Raw genomic sequence first — 7,593 nt, forward strand, 5'->3', positions numbered from 1 at the left:
AATTTTACTTGGTGTGTTTAGATTTGGATATGACCCCGTTTGAAGTTGTCTCCATGAGACAGCCTCTTCTTTGTTTAAAGATTTGTGCGGTGGTGGGTACCGCATCCTGCTGCCTTTGTAGTTGTTGAGTATGGCCGAGTATTCCTGAGGTACTGGCAGGGATTCCTCAAGGTCGTTGACGTTGGATGCTCGGTAGTTAGTATATCCTCGAGCTTGGCCCCAATTCACCTTCTTATGGCTGTCTTCACTGAACCCTGGCCTATCCCCCGTACCGGGTACGTGCCATGCCACCAAGGCAACTTCAACAACAACAACAATCATACGAGTAAGTGAAAAAGGTAAGTGCCATGGGTAACTGAAGTAAGAAAGTCAGTGCAGAGGAAAATACCTCCGTATGAATTTCTTTTTTTTCTTTAATGCGAATCGGTAACGGATCCCGCCGTCGGCGTTGGCTAGTAGCTGTGGTGCCAGAAATCCCACGTGGCGTCACGTGGTATCAACGAAAAATATAATTTCCTCTGAAGGTGCGGGGAATAATTTAACCCAGGACTTCCAGACTGCGATGCGAGCACGCAACCCAGAGTCCACAGAACTACGTTGACTCTTGGCAAATAAGGGTGAACCCAGCATATGCGTTGCCTTACGACTGTATGCAAACGAGTAGGTGTGTCACTAGAATGAGAGAAAGAAGATAAAAATAAAGAAGTAACTAAATAAATAAAGACGAAATATAAAAAAATGTTTTTGTATTCAAAGCACGTAGGAAGTCTTTAGTGCCCCCCGTAATTTTTTTCATTAATACATCGCAACCTTTCTGTCCTCCCTACTCGCTGCCCCGTCGCTAACAATGAACCTGTCTATATTAACTTTTATATAAATCTTCGACATCCGGTTCAACAGCTCTTTCGAGTGCCGCTCATCTCGATCCTCGCGGAAACTTGCCGGCGACGAAATCAGCGCGTTTACAGTTTAGCCTTTGCCGCTGGCTGCTGCTGAACGGATCAAGGAGGCTCGACGTCAGGGCGTGAACAAGCTTCCTCCTGCTCTTTATGTCTCAATTCTTCTTTTTCTTCAGGGATTTTGGCGAATCGCCCGAAAAAGCTACGGTAGCACGCGTCCGCTCTAGTGCTGCTGTTCACGAGATAAGCTCGGTAGTTCCCGTGAGAAGCCACTTGCGTATGCGAGGAGGAAGCGGCCAGTTCGTGACCCTGCGGCGAACTTCTGTGGCGCACGCGACAGGCCGAGCATCGAGGGTCTCCGACTGCTTTCCGACGGTCTGCACACAGTAGGCAGAGATATGGGATTCTTTACAACACAAAGTAAAATGAACAATGGTCAAGGGAGAGCCTTCCCACGTTAGCCGACGTTTCGACAAAAGAACTTGTCTTCGCCTGTACAAGTGAGGTCATCATGGGCAGGGGTTAAATGGTGCTTACATTCCGAGGGGGAAGCAACGGGGAGGGTTTGAAGCGGAGAAGGCGGTAAGATGTGGGACGTGAACTTGAAAAGGCTGTTGTCCAGGTGGATCGTGTAACAAGTGAAGACGGGCTAGTTGGTCGTTCGGCGGCTGAATTTCGATGAAGACGAAATTCCAGAGGCCCGTGTATTGTGCGATGTCAGTGCACGTTAAAGAACCCCAGGTGGTAAAAATTTCCGGAGCCCTCCACTACGACGACCTTCATAGCCTGAGTCGCTTTGGGACGTTAAACTCCACTAAACTAAACTAAACTAAACTAAACTAGTTGGTGGTTGACAATGGATGCACTCCATTGTCAGGTAGATCATGCCTTGTCTTCAACTGCAACGCATTGCTCCGCAGAAGGCGCAATGCGGATCGTACGAACTGGGGGACATGCAGCTGAATTTGACTGCGTTGGTACAAGTATTTGTTTGCAATTTCCTTAAGTTGACCCCTTGCTCCCTGCTTAGATTTTTGTCCGGTTCTCCGCATGCTTTCCTTGTTAATCTCAGATTGCGGAACACTTCCCTATAGCCTAATAATTCACAGGAAGAGGGCGCTCGGCTTCCCTCATCGCTTTCAGCTCTTAACGTCCCGCACCACTCAGCCGCTACTCTTTTTCGGGCTAGGCAGCACACTCTTCGTCTCTGGTTACTTATAAGGGGAAGTGCGGCATCTTCTAATGCGTTGGCATTATAACCCCACAGCAGCGATTTATGTCCGAAGTCCTATTTGAAGGATAAAGGCTAGAATTTAGTATTCAATGGTCAGTAAGGCATGTTGATGGGCTAGTTGGTTATTCATCTTGAAATTTGGGAAAAAACCCACCTAGGCGCAAATGATTTCACGACACAAAAAGAGACGAGGAGGCGCTTGTCCGTTGTCTCTTCGTCTCTTTTTGTGTCGTGAAACCATTTGCGCCTAGGTGGATTTTTTCCCAAGTTTTAAGTTCAGTGGTCACTCGATGCGTTTCCGCTAATCAAGTTTCGCTTTGCTTGCGAAATACGCTCACAAGGCTAGGTGTCACAACGAGGTGTCACAGCGACACCTCTCACACCACCTAACGGGAAAAAAAACTCCATTTCCTACCTTTCTACTGCGCATGACCAAGATTTTTTTATTCATTAGTTGATGAGCCCTGCATAACCAATACACAGATTAAAAAAAAAATCAAATTCGCATTATTTTTCTGCCCTACATCCTCCGTTACGCTGTTTAATGCGTCAGAGCTCTTGTTCGCTTCTGATCGGCCTTACTGATGCGTTCGGATGCCTTGTCCATCTTCACACTTAGGTGTGCCGCCCCATAAAGCTGGAGTTTTAAATGAAGCCGAGTATTATTATGTTTTGACTGAACCGATGTGCAGTATACTCTATCACTCTATCAACACAAATGCGCAGATATTGGGGTAAAAATAGAGTAAGACCTCGGCTGGCGCACTCCTTTTTATAAAAGAGAGTGCGCTAGAAAAGAGCTTATTCCCTTTTTACTCCTTTTCAGAGCGCAGCTGAAGTCAGCGGTTTTCTTGCCATCTGCTTTCCAAGGTATTTTCGTTGCATGCTGCCTGACCTTCAGAGCGTTCGCCAACATTATCCCCGACCATCTTCATTGATCATTTTTTTTTGCAATGACTGTTGGCTTCTTTCGTATAAACTACTCCAAGAAGTGATACAGCGCCCTCTGATGGTCACTGTAAACATCCTCACACCTCCGAATTCGGGGTTAATCCTGGTTTTACTTCCTTTACCTGGGCAGTTATAGCGTGTCGCGACAAGTATGGCTAACGACTGAGGAGCTTTAATCGGCATTTGAATTCAACCCTCACGAAAGGACCGTTACTGGAGTCTGATTTCCTTTCAGGAGGGGTAGCTTCGCACTGACGCCCGAAACAGAGGGCGCACACGACAAGCCGGTTAAGACGGCGACGATCGTGAGAAGTTCGGAGACAACGCGCGCTCACTCACGCGACCGATCCACCACTTCCCCCATCACGCGACTGCTGCGAGCGTGTGGCGTGATGCCGTCTGCACATCTCTTCGCCGCAAGGTTGTTTCCCGGTGTTCCGTCGTCGCCAGTCTTTGTAATGGCGCACCCGCTAACCGCTCTGCGAGCTTTGCAAATTGCCCCCCGTCGACGCAGCGTTGGCGTTCACTCTTGACGCATTCAGCGCAGCAAACGCACGGCCGTTTCGTGTATACACATTGCGAAAGACTCTGCGTCGTCGTAGTAGTCGCCTGATTCGCTGAGCATAACACGCGTCGTCTGCTCTTACGTTCGTCTGCACAACATAAGAGGAAGAAGAAGCGTAGTACGCTTAGGCGCGTCGGTCGTCTGCTTGATGCCGCAGTTCATTGTTTGCGAGGTGTCCGCTAATTCTTGTAACACCTATTCTGCTCATGAACATTGTGGCGTGGTCGTCTTGGAGATGAATGCTACCCCGCCCCCTTTACCGCAAGGAACCGGGAGAAAAAAAAAATGAAGCGGTCATTCGTAGAAATGGTGCATTGAGCGGCAACCTGGAGCTCAGGCTTCACGGCGTGTTTCAAAAGGCGTAGTTCTCGCACTTTTATTCTTTGTGACGCAGAGACATTTTCCTTATGTGAGAGCTTACCCGCGTTGGCTGTTTAATGGAAAACGGGAATAGTCGGGGCTTCGGGCCGCTGCATTTATTTTATGCCTTCCCGTGGGAAAAAACGTCGTGAGCCTATTTCGAACTTCACTGATCACAAAAAAATGACGCCCAAAATTGTCCACGTGAGTGAGGTGTTAAAGCGGACTTGGGCCAGCAAGTGCGCTGTTGTGACGCATTAGGAAACGCACAATACGGAAGGCTTAGAGGTTTATTTTCGCAGTCCTAAAGTTCCTTGGTTTGGTTTATGGTGTTTAACGTCCCAAAACGACTCAGGCTATGCGGGACGCCATAGTGAAGGGCTCCAGAAATTTCGACCACTTGGGGTTCTTTAACGTGCACTGACAACGCACAGTATACGGGCCTCTAGATTGGTTTAGCCCGTGGAGTCTAACGTCCCAAAGCGACTCAGGCTATGAGGGATGTCGTAGTGAAGAGCCCCGGAAATTTTGACCACCTGAGGTCCTTTGACGTGCACTGACAACGCACAGTACACGGGCCTCTAGACTGGTTTAGTTTATGGGGTTCAACGTCCCAAAGCGACTCAGGCTAAGAGGGACGCCGTAGTGAAGGGTTCCGGAAATTTCGACCACCTGGGGTTCTTTAACGTGCACTGACAACGCACAGTATACGGGCCTCTAGATTGGTTTAGCCCGTTGAGTCTAACGTCCCAAAGCGACTCAGGCTATGAGGGATGTCGTAGTGAAGAGCCCCGGAAATTTTGACCACCTGAGGTCCTTTGACGTGCACTGACAACGCACAGTACATGGGCCTCTAGATTGGTTTAGTTTATGGGGTTCAACGTCCCAAAGCGACTCAGGCTAAGAGGGACGCCGTAGTGAAGGGTTCCGGAAATTTCGACCACCTGGGGTTCTTTAACGTGCACTGACAACGCACAGTACACGGGCCTCTAGATTGGTTTAGTTTATGGGGGTTTAACATCCCAAAGCGGCTCATGATATGAGGGACGCCGTAGGGAATGGCTCCGGAAAATTTGACCACCTGGGGTTCTTTAACGTGCGCTGACAACGCACAGTACACGGACATCTAGATTGGTTTAGTTTATGGGGTTTAACGTCCCAAAACGACTGAGACTATCAGGGACGCCGTAGTGAAGGGCTCCGGAAATTTTGACCATCTGAGGTTCTTTAACGTGCACTGACAACGCACAGTACACGGGCCTCTAGGAAATTCCCCTGCATCGAAATTCTACCGCCGCGGCCGGGATCGAACCCACGTCTTTCCGGTCAGCAGCCGAGCACCATAACCACTCGGGCATTCATAAACCGTGGGCTGTGCGGAAATTGTAGTAAGTGTAATATTTAAAAAAGTCAGGAATACATTCCGCAAAAAGGCAGTCAAAATAAGCTATATTTCTACGAGGGTCATGAATGATAGAAACACAAAAAGTGGGACACTACTTCTTTGTCGTCATTACGGTATCTGCCCCACTGAGCGGGAGTTTTTTGAAGTGAAAAGCGTCCACAATACCTTTACAGAGGCTGCAGTGCACCTAGGGGGAATTAGCCTGCTCCGACAGAGGCTGTGACTTTTCACGATATTAAGGAAGCAGACCTCGCCTGCCAATGGTGGACGCGAGAGCACCCACATCCATCACGCGTCCACTGCGGTCTATGGTGAATTGCAGACACCTGCAGTCTGTGAAGTTAACTATGCGGGGCCGCCGGGGAGGTAGCTGTCGCTATTCGGGATGCACAGCTTAGGAACAAAAGGTCAGAACGCAGCTTTCGCGCGTGTAACAGCATTCCCTGCTAAGGCCTGTGTTGTTCTATGGTGGCTCAGTGGTTATGACTTTCGGCTGTTGACCCGAAATGCGCGGGTTCGATCCCGGCCGTGCCGATCGAATTTCTATGGAGGCGAAATTCTAGTGGCCCGTGTACAGTGCGATGTCAGTGCACGTTGAAGAACTCCAGGTGGTCGAAATTTCCAGAGCCCTCCACTACGACGTCCTTCGTAGCCTGAGTCGCTTTAGGACGTCAAACCCCCATAAACCACAGACCTATTCATTTCAATTATTTCTATTTTTCCAGACGCATACAGAGCTTAAATTGAGGTCAACTCATGATAAGGGTTACGTTAAGAGACAGGAGGGGGCAGAGTAGGTCAGGGAGCAAACGCGGGCTAATGACATCATAATCGAAATTCAGAAGAAGAAATGGGCTTTGGCAGGGCACGTAATGCTAAGCCAAGATAGCAGATGGTCCTTTAGGGCAACGGACTGGATTCCAAGAGAAGATAAGCGGAGCGGGGGGCGGGGGGGGGGGGGGGGGGGGCGGCAAGAAGGTGGGCAGATGAAATTACGAGGTTTGCTGGGATAGGGTTGCCGCAGCTGGCAAAGGATAGGGTTAATTGGAGAGACATGGGAGAGGCCTTTGCCCTGCAGTGGGCGTAGTCAGTCTGACGATGATGATGGTGATACGAGCTTTAGAATAGGTGCTTAGGTAAAAAGTTGTTTATCTACAAATTGACTGGACCCAGGAGGCCGATGTACAGTTTTGACGTCCGTTTTGGAAGAGAAAAAAAATTTGAAGAGCTAAGCTTACCGGCTTAGCGCGCCACTCAGCGGAAGCTGTTTGTTTACACACTAAGCACTGCATTTAGCCGTGAAATTTCCACCTGCAAAATTAAAAGAAAACCTAATTGTGCTCTTGCGAGTCAGCGAAATCTGATCTGGCCACCCATCGCCTACCACCCCCACGCCCTATTCTCTCTTTCCTCTTCACCAAATGTGTAGAGTGCTAGTGACCTTCCTCCACTTGGCAGGTGGAAATCGCCTTAAATTTAACTTAATTAAATTATATTAAACTAAATTACAATTACTAGGTTTAAATAAATCAATTAAGTGAGTAAGTAAGGTCTCACAAGTGGCGATGTGGATTTCACGGTAGAATGCAGGGCTATATATATGGCTGAACCAAAGCTAAAACAGTCTTCTCTGTAAAAATAAAACAACGCAATAAAAAGAGATAATACCTGCATGAAAAAGTAAGCAACCAGTGCATGCAGTCGCACAATGAAAATAAAATAAAGACGTACAACCACGCTCCCTGTGAACAGTAGCGGCAAGTACTTATCAGAACTTGTAAATAAATACTAAACATTTGTTTCATGTACTCCCGTCTTCTCTCAAGCGCAAACAACTAGCGCAGGGCGAGTAAAATATATAGTAGGGAATCTGCGGCTTACTTATGCAATATTGACGGCGCCCAACGTGCGGCGTCTGGCGGCGCTGCGGTCGGTATACCTATAAAAGTTTCACGTGGATCGATGATATCCTGGGTGTTCCCGCTTGCAGAACGATTAACTCCCTCCCTACCGCATAAGGTAGCACACGAGTCCTGCCAGGCGTCCGCTATCCCTGCTGTTATAACTGGCGCCGTTCGTTTTGCACGTGTGCGCTATGAATAATAGACACACGGAGAGATTCCACTCGGCGAAGGTGTGTTGTCAGTGGCCGGTACGTGTTTTGGACTCCTATATACCC

The sequence above is a fragment of the Amblyomma mixtum genome, chromosome 1 (genome assembly GCF_055824585.1).
Source record: "Amblyomma mixtum isolate Tamu chromosome 1, ASM5582458v1, whole genome shotgun sequence".
Classification (NCBI taxonomy): domain Eukaryota; kingdom Metazoa; phylum Arthropoda; class Arachnida; order Ixodida; family Ixodidae; genus Amblyomma; species Amblyomma mixtum.